Below are 10,192 nucleotides of genomic sequence, written 5' to 3' on the forward strand. Positions count from 1 at the left end.
AAAAAAAACAAGACAAGCCACTCATGAAAGCTGTGAGGAAAAAATACACTTAAATTCAAATCCAGTCATCACAGGTACAACTAGTGAAACAGATAAAATCCCAAACCCACAAGTATCCAAAGACTTCATTGGAATTTCATGTCTCATTCTTGTCTTTTTTTTTTTTCTATTTTTCTGGCATTATGGATGAAATAATTGACAGTGATAGTGTTCCTGTCAGAGCTGTAACCAGTCTGAAAATCTTTACAGTTATGCTGAGCTCATTGTGATGAAATGTAAAACAAATCTCAGCAACACTTCTCACAATGGGGAAACATTTCTCACCCAAGCTTTTAGGCAAATATTCTTTCAGTCTTTCCTGAATCTTCATTGCTTAAAAGCCTGTGTCATTTTGAATTCTGCTCTGCAATGTTTCAACGTGTTTTAAAGAGTTTACAATTGAGTTCGGCATTGGGTGAAAATTTGCTTGCATCTGTGGAAGTGTAAAACAAAAGTAACCAACATTTTTTTTCACCATTTTCACTGAACTTAGTTGAAAAATACTGTTATTTGCTTAATTGGAAATGGTAATGTAAAATTTAAAAAGATAATCCAAACAAACTAAGCACAAAACTACCATACTAAAATGCTAGTTTGAGGTGTATTGTTAGCTACTCTACTACCATGGAAATAAATGTAGACGCCTTAAATACAAAGATAGCTGACTTTCTACCTTATATAGTTTAGTATTCAAATAGATTGTGTTGGCCAGAATCAATTGTTGCAGAAGCCATTTTAGATGACAATAGAAGGAAAATTTGAATTGCATGGCACACATTCAGGATGTCAGCACTTATCTCTGTGTTGGTCCCTGAACATCATGCCACAAAGAGATTGTTTAAAATTTAGAATATCTTCCTTTGTCTTCTCTCCTTTCCTCCTTTCATATCCTCCCCATCACTCAGCACACTGATACATTTACCTGTTCTGTGCCTCTCTTGAAAGAACTTCTTTTTTATTATGCTTCTCACTTGACTCTTTCTCTAGACTTAAATTTGAAATTTGCAAAGCCCCCCTCAATGTGTTTGAATTAAGGATTTATGAGACAAATTAAATACAAATGGAAAAAGTACTTTCAAATTTTTCAAAAAGTCCAATGCCAGCTTGTGCTGCTTCAGAAGTATTTCTTCTGAATGGCTGAACAGGGATTCCTGTGGAACTGCAGATTTACTTTTTATCTGTGACATCAATTTTATAACTTATATTCTTTTCTTTTTCAACTTCTGCTCTCCCATAGTTTTTTTTTTTGCCACTTCTCTGAAAAATTAGCCATTTCTCAGTAACTGGTAGTATTACAATCACACCATCTGATTAATATTAAAACCTATCCTGCATATTTCATATTGTCCTAAGCTCCTGAAGCAAAAGGGCTTGGGGACAATAATAGAGGTGTTGGTAGAAAGTTTTCTTTCCATCCTTTTATGTATATAGGGAACCAAATTGCACTGGAGTTCATTAGTGAACCATTAATGTAAATGCTTATGCAATGTAACAGAAGAAAAACCTGCTTCTCATTGAACAGGAAGACTACCAACATCCTAGATAGGACAGCCAAGTATAGAACTATCTACCACCCCTACACGTACATTTGTGAAGAAAATAACAGCATAAAAATGCTCTCTGTGCAATGCTGAAGGCCAGGGTTACTCACAAATCCCTGCTTAGCAGAAGGCCCTCCTCTAGAGGCTCTCATCTATTGGCTGCAGACAGCAAGCTGGCTGCCCCTAACATTCTGTTAGTCTCAAGTGAAAGCATTTAAAGAAGCTGCACACTTTGGTGTACAGATCCAGGCAGACCTCTCACAATGAAGGTATTAGATGACCAGAGGAAAAATGCACATGTCTACACAGCATTGTAAACTGAACAGTAGAAGTTTTTGGCTGTTGTCTAAGAACAGTGCCAGCCATACTTAAAAGAACGACAGTAAGAGGATATTAGCTCTAGAGCATGATTTAATGCAGGAGTTCCAGAAACCTTCCAAAAATCAGGAGCTGAATGGGATAGTTGTTTTCATTATTAGAAGAGAGATACATTTATTTCAAAGATATATTTTTGGTGTAAGAAAGAATGAAATCTGGGCAAAGCTGACGGCTATCTTCCTTTAATGGTGCAAAGCACTGAGAAATCAAATATTTTCAACAGTAGTCTGAAAAAAAAATGTTCCCCATAAGTCAAAAATAACCGATGAAAGGATATGGTAGTTAGACAATGAGGAATCTGGAGTGAGGGAATGAAGTTTCCTGCAATCTAAATGTCTGATTCTACTGTAGGTCTAAAAGATATAAGATGCCATATAAGATACTTAAGACAAAATGCAATTAATTATTCTACCTAAAGGTCTGCTTTTCCACTAGTGTTCCTCTCTATAGCTATTCATTCTGATGAAAAGGGATTGTAAAATTTTTGATGATATAGGACAGCAGGTGTTAATTGAATAACATTTCATATTTACTGTGCATAGGAAGCACACATTTACTGGCAATTCAGAGCAGTTGTTTTTAAGATTTACGTCCAAAACTCAAGACATCATGATGACACTTGTTTTTGTTTTTTCAGGATTTTGCTTCCCTAGTAAAGGCTGTGGACTGGGTTTTCATTCTGCTATAAGAGTGGACAAGAAATTAGGCAACTTTTGTCTTAAAATGATTCACTGCTTTCCTCAGAAGAAGCCAAAACTATCAGGCTCTTTTGACCTGCTTGTCATATTGATTCAATTATCACTTCCTGGGCCATGCTGTGGCTTGATCAATGGAGTTATACAGCTTTGGTTTTCACTCACTTGGCTGGTTGAATGTTTTCAGTGATTTTAGTACAGTGATGAACAAGTCCCCAAGTAAATTGAAGTATTGTTCTAGCTCTCCTAGAAATGTTCTTCAGCACAGAACTATTGCAGTTGTGAAAAAGCTTTGTCCTTTCTTATGGCATCTGGGGATTCCCAAATGCTGACTAAACTGGCAGCTGCCTATGTACAGCAGCTGTATGTAAAATCTTTCAATACCAGCCCAGGAAGAAAACAGACTTTACTGGAACCAAGAATGTCATGGCTTTTATTTGTTTATTCTTACAAATATGGGACCATCCTGTTAGATGGTTCAGCTCAGGTCATGGCTTCAGAAAACAAACCAAACTTCCTAGGTTATATTCAGGCCATGTTTGTACTTCAGGTATTTTGATTTGGTGTTTTTCTATCCCTTGGGTCAGTTTATCTGACCACTTTCAGACAAAATAGCCAATTTGGGCTGCCTCTGTTGGTATGAAGATTATCCCAGATAAGTTGTTTGTCTTCTTTCCTTTGGCTGGGCACAACTGTCTATATTCTATTTATACCTGATCAAGATGAGAAGCAGAAAGGAGCTCTAATTCACTATGTTTGGGTGTTAAGAAACTGCCATAAATTAGGGCAGCCCTGAGGCTGCCCTAGGTTATGTACAGGCCAGCTTTTAGCAGCAAACTAAAATACCTGCAGTATATACAGTTCACTTTCAGTGATAATTACTATCTTCTGCACCAACTGGATGTAGGTTGAGGAGAGAATCTGGCTCTGTGTACTGTAAATTATAGGAGACAACCGTGGAATAAATTCTGCTCGGTAGCCACAGCACCTGAAGCCCTTTACCTTTTCTGTCCTTGCAGGAATTCAATATGAAAGTCAGGCATCAAAGTCAGTGGGTTGGATTTCCTCACTCTTATGGATCTGATTTTGCAGTTAAATGCTTTTCCTTCATTTTGTTACTTTTTAAAATGAAAATCTCAATTGCTTTTCATTTGTGATCAGTAATCAACTTCTAAATAGCCCACCACACTATATTATTCTGCAGAGGAATTGACATGTGGATCAAGTGTTAATAAGAGATAGAATTAGCAGATGAAAACTCTGGTAGTAACCATGCTGACATGTCCCTGACCAGTTTGTTCCTCTGACCCTTCCCTATCTTTTAATACACTTGATAAACATAATATGCCATTTTTGCCATATTGTAACTCACTCTTTTCCTCCTCTCCACACCTCCTTTTATATTTTATAGCTGGAACATCTGTTTCCATGCTTCCTGTCTTTTTAGATTGTCTTTTGTGGCTTGACCGTAATGGCAAACTGAAAAGAGGAAAATTCCCAAATCCTGAAACTTGCATGGCTGTGCACTGCATTTAAGAAAGAGTGACACTTGCAGTTTAGGCTGACTCTTTATAAATGTTATGTGAATCTTTTACAACTGTAGCCTTAAATTTCCACTTTGAAATATTCATTGCAATGGATTACTCTGCACCATGTGAAATTCTCTAGAGTAGCCCTTCATGTTTTCAAGTTGTATTTGAATTATTCTACTTTTATTTCCCCATGGTAACAGTTCCTAGATATTCAATAACCTTCAGATGAAATTATTATAGGAAAATTACATAAACTTATACCCTTGATGACTTAAAATCATTGGGATTATTAGAATGAAAAGAAAGGCCGTATGAGAAAACTGGAAAGAGTAGATGATACAGATAAGAGTTTTCTATGTAGTTTAATCTTATCCAGAGATTTCCTTAACAGTTGACATATTTAAAAGAATAAGCCATTCATCATCAGATTTTTTTCTTTATCTTCCAGTGATATACATTATATATATTTATAAAAGTGGTAATAAGGCCAGTAAAAGCAGACTGCTAAAGTATTTGACTGCATAGTTCCATCCTTGCCTGTCTCATGACTTTCTGAGCTGAAAGAGCAATGAGCCTTGATCTTCCTGCCATGTGCACAAGTTAACAATCATTGAACACCAACTAAAACTTCTAAAATCAGAATAGTCTGAGGGACTTTAAGAAATTTTTCAACTGTTTCATTTTTCAATGTTTCCATTTTTGTCACTTCTTTGCAAATATTATGATAAATGAATCCAGTTTCATCCTGTTTACCAGTACAGTGACTTCTAAGAGAGGATGAAAAAATATTTTAAAAACAAAAGTTTATCCTTTGTTACTGTAAATATTCATGCCTGACTAAGATTAATGTACTCATCCAGGATTGGGGCAGAATCATACTAGATGATCTATGTACTGAATCATCTCAGATTCAACTCTTTCATGGTGAATATTTGTATAATTATATAAAATACTGACTTGGGTCTGTTTAAACTAATGATGAATCATTTCTAATTCAGTTTGAGGAAGTCAAGCTTGAGTTTTTCAGTTTCATTACTAAGATTTGCTTCCTGAATGGCAGAACTTTCCTTAGGGGAAAAGAAAAGACTAAAATAAACGACACAAGACAGACCAGGGACCTTTGTGTTGATAAGCAAGAATCTGCAATAGGAAATATTTCCTTCCTCATATTCTCACGAATGCATATTGAAAGCCGCCCTAAAATCAAATGGCAATACAAGTCAGGAAGAGACTTCAGGAAGTCTCTTACACAAACTCCTGCTCAGAACTGGACCAGCTCAGAGATCAGACCATGTTGTTCCAGGTCTGTGTCCAGCCTCATATTGAAAACTTCCAGGTGTACAGACAGTACAAATTTTCTAGGCACCCTGTTCCACTGCTCAACTATTTTCATGATCAATCTTTTTTTATCTGTGTTATATCCAGCCTGAAGAGCTCTCTGAAGCCTCTCATCTTGCGCCCGTTGCCTCCCAGCCTCCCACTATGCACAACTGTACATACAGCTGTGAAGAGCCTGACTTACATTCCCAATAGCTTCTCTCCAGGCCCAAGTGGGGGCTTCCAGGAGCTATCTCTTCTCCAAATTGGACAAGGCCAGTTCTGTCAGCCTCTCCTCACAAGGCCAAATCCTGCAGCCTGCAAACATCTTGGTGGCCCTACACTGACCTCATTCCAATTTATCAGCATCTTTCTTGTTGTGAGGATCCCAACAGTTGATGCAATATCTAGATCTAATGATTTGTGCTCTAATGAGTGCTAAGTAAAGGGGAGTACTTCCCTCCATCCACTGACTCTACTTGTGTTTATATGCTCCTGGATACTGCTGACCTTCTTTGCTGCCAAGTGAGCACATCTGTCTCATGTTCACAGGCTTTCAATATCCCCAGAATTACTTTGCAGCCTGGAAGTCTGCAGTCACTGCTCTTGCTTCATCCAAAAATCCAGCCACATCTACTCAAAGCTGTACATTTTACTTCAGTTCTATGACTTGCATTAATAAACACTAGAGCAGAAGCAAACTTATACACTTAAATTAGAAACAAATTGCTTAGAATGTTGGGCATTGTGATAAATAAAAATGTAGGTCCCTGTGTGGTGTAAATTTATACTTATGGCAGCTAAGCATGAGTTCAAAACATTTAGCATTCCATTGTTAGCTATAGACATTAGTGGGATATTGGTTGCATCTTCATCTCTTTCTCTATTAATCTGCTTTAATTAGATACATGCAGGTTTAACATACCTGCACATTTAGTTCTTAAGCTCTCAGTGAATTAGACCTTGTTTTATATTAATCTCTGCTGTAATTGAATTCAGGTAAATATCACAAAGTGGTATGACTTTGCAGACAATAATGCAGTTATATTAACTTTGAATTTGATGCATGTTTTCCCCTCACTTCGTTTTACTGTTAGAGATAATTCCTTGTCAATATTTTTATGTGTGCTACATAGAAAAGACTTACTATGCACAAATATGTATGTGCACAAATATAGGAGGAACACCTTTCATGAGTCAAGCTATACCATACAACTCCATCTGGAGTTCTGCTTTGTCTCAGATAAAGCTATTACATATACAAGACTGCATGAAAATGTATGTCATGGTTTTGCATTGTGACCTTTGGAGTGATGATACCAGAAATGCTTTCTGAAGTGTTCTCTGCTGTTGTTCAGGATTGATGCATTTAAATATGATTTTATTAGATAGTATTTTATTCTGATACTTACTCTCCTGTTCAGACTTTTTCATTCTTCTGTAAATTATGCTACCTGGAATTCTCCCGCTAGAGACTACAACCTCCTTCTTTTCGTCCACCTGCTTAAAATTAGAAGCTTTCTGTTTCATTTTTCTTCCCCAAAATGTAAAATCCTGTAGTTTGTAGCTTTGTTGACAGATTCACTGAGCTGGAGGATGTCCTTGGTGATTGAAGTAATGTTGCAAGTTTTTCATTTTAACAATTATTTTGTAGTTTAGAAAAGTATAGCACAACTCATACTGTACACCCAGTATCCTTCTCCCAGGGCTCTATTGATTCTTTTGTGGTACCAAACAAAATAAAAACAAAGGGGGATGTTGACTGCTCTAGGCTGAAGATTTTTTTTATTCATCTTTGTATGGAGAAAATTCTGGAGGTTTTTCTTCTTTTATATATTCATCCTTATCTTTGAGAGATTGTTCTACTAACAAATACTTTTTCCTCACTTTTTGAACTTGATTAGGACTTCTCAAGACAGGAATTTTAAAAACTGAGGCTGGGTGTTACATAAAATGGTCAGTATGGCCTTGTATACACCATGCGCTTCTTCCTAGCCAGGACACATTTGAGGGAGAGGAATTGAGGAAAGTGCCCCCAACCAGCATTTCATTCTCCCTTCATCTGCAACAAAATATGTTGGATTTATCATTCAAAATCCATTCTTTTTCAGGTATGTTGTGATGGTTGAAATTGTCCAGCTGAATTGGTGTTGCAGGATATGAAGTTCAAATATTTTCTTAAGGACTGGATTTTAGCCGAACTCTAAACCTAATGTTAAGGAGCTGGCATGACGATTAGAGCTATTTCTTCTGTAGAGACAGTGATTAATTTGCAGTGTTATTGGGGTCAATAATAGTTGCCTGTTTTGATCATCATTTATTGCAACCTCACTGAGATTTGTGGCAGATCTCCCAGTTGATTCTCACTGTGTTTTGCTCAAGCTGCACTTCTGATTTACATAGTTACTCTCAGAAAACGATAAATACACTGATGATCCACAAAGGAAGAAGGAGCTAGTAGGAAACTTCTAACACAGTAGCTCTATTTCTCCAGCATTCAAGAGAGTTACCTGCTTCGGAATAAGCAAAGGCTTGCAGAAAACCTTTTGTTAGCTTGCTGTGAGCCGTCAGAGAGAACTGATTGTTTCTCAGGCCAGCCTACAATTACTGATCCCTCTGGCTTATCTCCAGTACTATTTAGAAAGACTTGTTCAGGCAAGAAGACTACCCAATGTAATTTACAGCCCAATCTGGCTATCCAGACAGATCTTTGATCTCCTGAGTAACACAGAGAAAAGCCTGTCCCCTTCATTCAGTCTAACTTCTTTTCTGCAGAGGCAACTTTTCTTGGGAGCACTGTCAGACTCTGTCTAAAAATTTTTATGTCTTCTCCAGCTGGATTACCAAAACACTTGCCATTGATAAAACAGTCCTTCCACCAAGGCCAGAAGAACCACAGTGAGCCTCTAAAAGGAGAGGTCCTGAAAAATCGCATATCTTGTCAGCCATCTGATTGCTCTTAGCTATAACAGCAGGTACTGTGGGCAGCTGTCAATGTTTATGATTTTCATTCTGATGTCATCCAAAACACATCCTACTGTGTGTCCACACCCCCATAAAGTCAGGCCTGAAGGACTTTTTTCCCACTTTGGCATTGTTTTAGTACCATCAGAATTTCCCACTGAGTCCTTGACTCAAAGCATTTACTTATGCTCCAAAAGCAGAATATTTGTCTGTGTTCAATATAGATAAATAGTTTATCTTGGGTTGAAATTTTGAGAATTGCACTTGACTAATTTTTTTTTAATAATTGTTTTATACTCTGACAGCACTGTCATAGCTCTACTGCTTGTGCATTGTAATGCATGAAGAACTGGAAGTCTGGCAATAAGCCTCCATCATCATGGTAATGTAGAGAAACCATTTATCCCCACAACCACATAGGATTAATACTGCGAATGTTTCACTTCTTGCATTTAAGTAAACAGAAGAAAAGTCTACAAAATTATGTGGCCAGGCAAACAAAGAAGTTATTTATTGTATTTGTTCATGCTGATTTCATTAATTTTTAATGTGCATACTCCATTAACTCTACCAAACTAGAAACCTAGTGTCCAAGAAGAATACAAATAAATGTGATTAGTTAAGTGGACTTGTATTTAAATTAAAAAGTTACCATGAGAAAATACAGTTTCTTTCTGTTCTTTCAGTTCTGTCACCTGGTAGAAAAACAAATTGCACCGTTGATATCGTTCACTAAACTAGGGAAAAAAGCAGGCAATGGGAGCTTGATGTTTAGCAATTTCACCAAAATAAACAGTGAGCACAGAGTCAAGAGATTTGCAAGGCCAAGAAAATATCCAGAAAATACCAGAGGATGAGCTTTACCGAAGAGGAGAGAATGAAATTCTTGTATCTCAGCACAGCACCAAGCAATCATTCTGTTATTTGGCCAGATCAAGACTGAGCATGTTGCACCCCATCTGAATCAGCAAGAAATATCCCACAATCTCTTGCTGTGCACTTTGGATGCTTTGAGGTGAACCACCTTGCCTGAAGACACTGAAAAAAATGACTGGAGCACTTGGTGTGCTTAAAACATTTTTTAAGCCTTATGAAGTATATATAGCTTCTAATTTGCCTTGGAGTTTATTTAAGGCTTTCTAGAAATAACATTGCAAAATATCAGTGTAGGATTTTTAATTACACACATAGCAAACAACATTATTATTACCATCATCACCATCATCAGGTGCCTGAAGCCCATGTGTATTTAGACAGATTTAATTACGAAAAGGAAGAGCTACTTATTAACAGAAACCAAAAAAAAAAAAAAAAAAAAAAAAAAAAAAAAAAAAAAAAATTAAACCCTTCCAATACTTCTCCCTTTTTCACAAAGGTAAGGCAAAATCCTTACTGGCTCCAAACCTTCTTTTTGTCATGTTCTTTGTAACTTTACCACTCTTTTCAGGAGAGATTTTTATAGTAGATGCCTCTTCCCTCTTTCTTTAGATTTCTAACCCGTCAGTTCAACTGTATGGGATCTTGGTGATGGGGAATGTTCTGTGAAATATAGGGCTTTTTTAAATAAAGATATTTCTTTGTATTTCAGAGTGACTGCACAACAATGTCTCCAGATGGACAATTACTGATGGAAGACTACTTCTAGAGCTCAGTTAAAAAAAAAAAAATTAAAAAATTTAGTATTCTCAAACAAATTGTGCAGCTCATGACTTTCACAAAGTTGTGA

At 36.8% G+C, this 10,192-nt stretch overlaps 1 long non-coding RNA gene across 1 annotated transcript in view; it reads left to right on the forward strand.

The window, feature by feature from the left end:
* The window catches only part of LOC125335192, a 64,041-nt gene extending 54,966 nt beyond the window's left edge, over positions 1–9,075 (forward strand). The window contains exons 4-5 of the long non-coding RNA XR_007207372.1: positions 8,338–8,477; positions 8,772–9,075. This is a non-coding gene — a long non-coding RNA (uncharacterized LOC125335192). The remainder of the gene's footprint in view (positions 1–8,337; positions 8,478–8,771) is intronic.
* Positions 9,076–10,192: the final 1,117 nt, after the last annotated feature.

This window comes from Corvus hawaiiensis, chromosome 1 (assembly GCF_020740725.1).
Source record: "Corvus hawaiiensis isolate bCorHaw1 chromosome 1, bCorHaw1.pri.cur, whole genome shotgun sequence".
In the NCBI taxonomy this organism is placed as follows: Eukaryota; Metazoa; Chordata; class Aves; order Passeriformes; family Corvidae; genus Corvus; species Corvus hawaiiensis.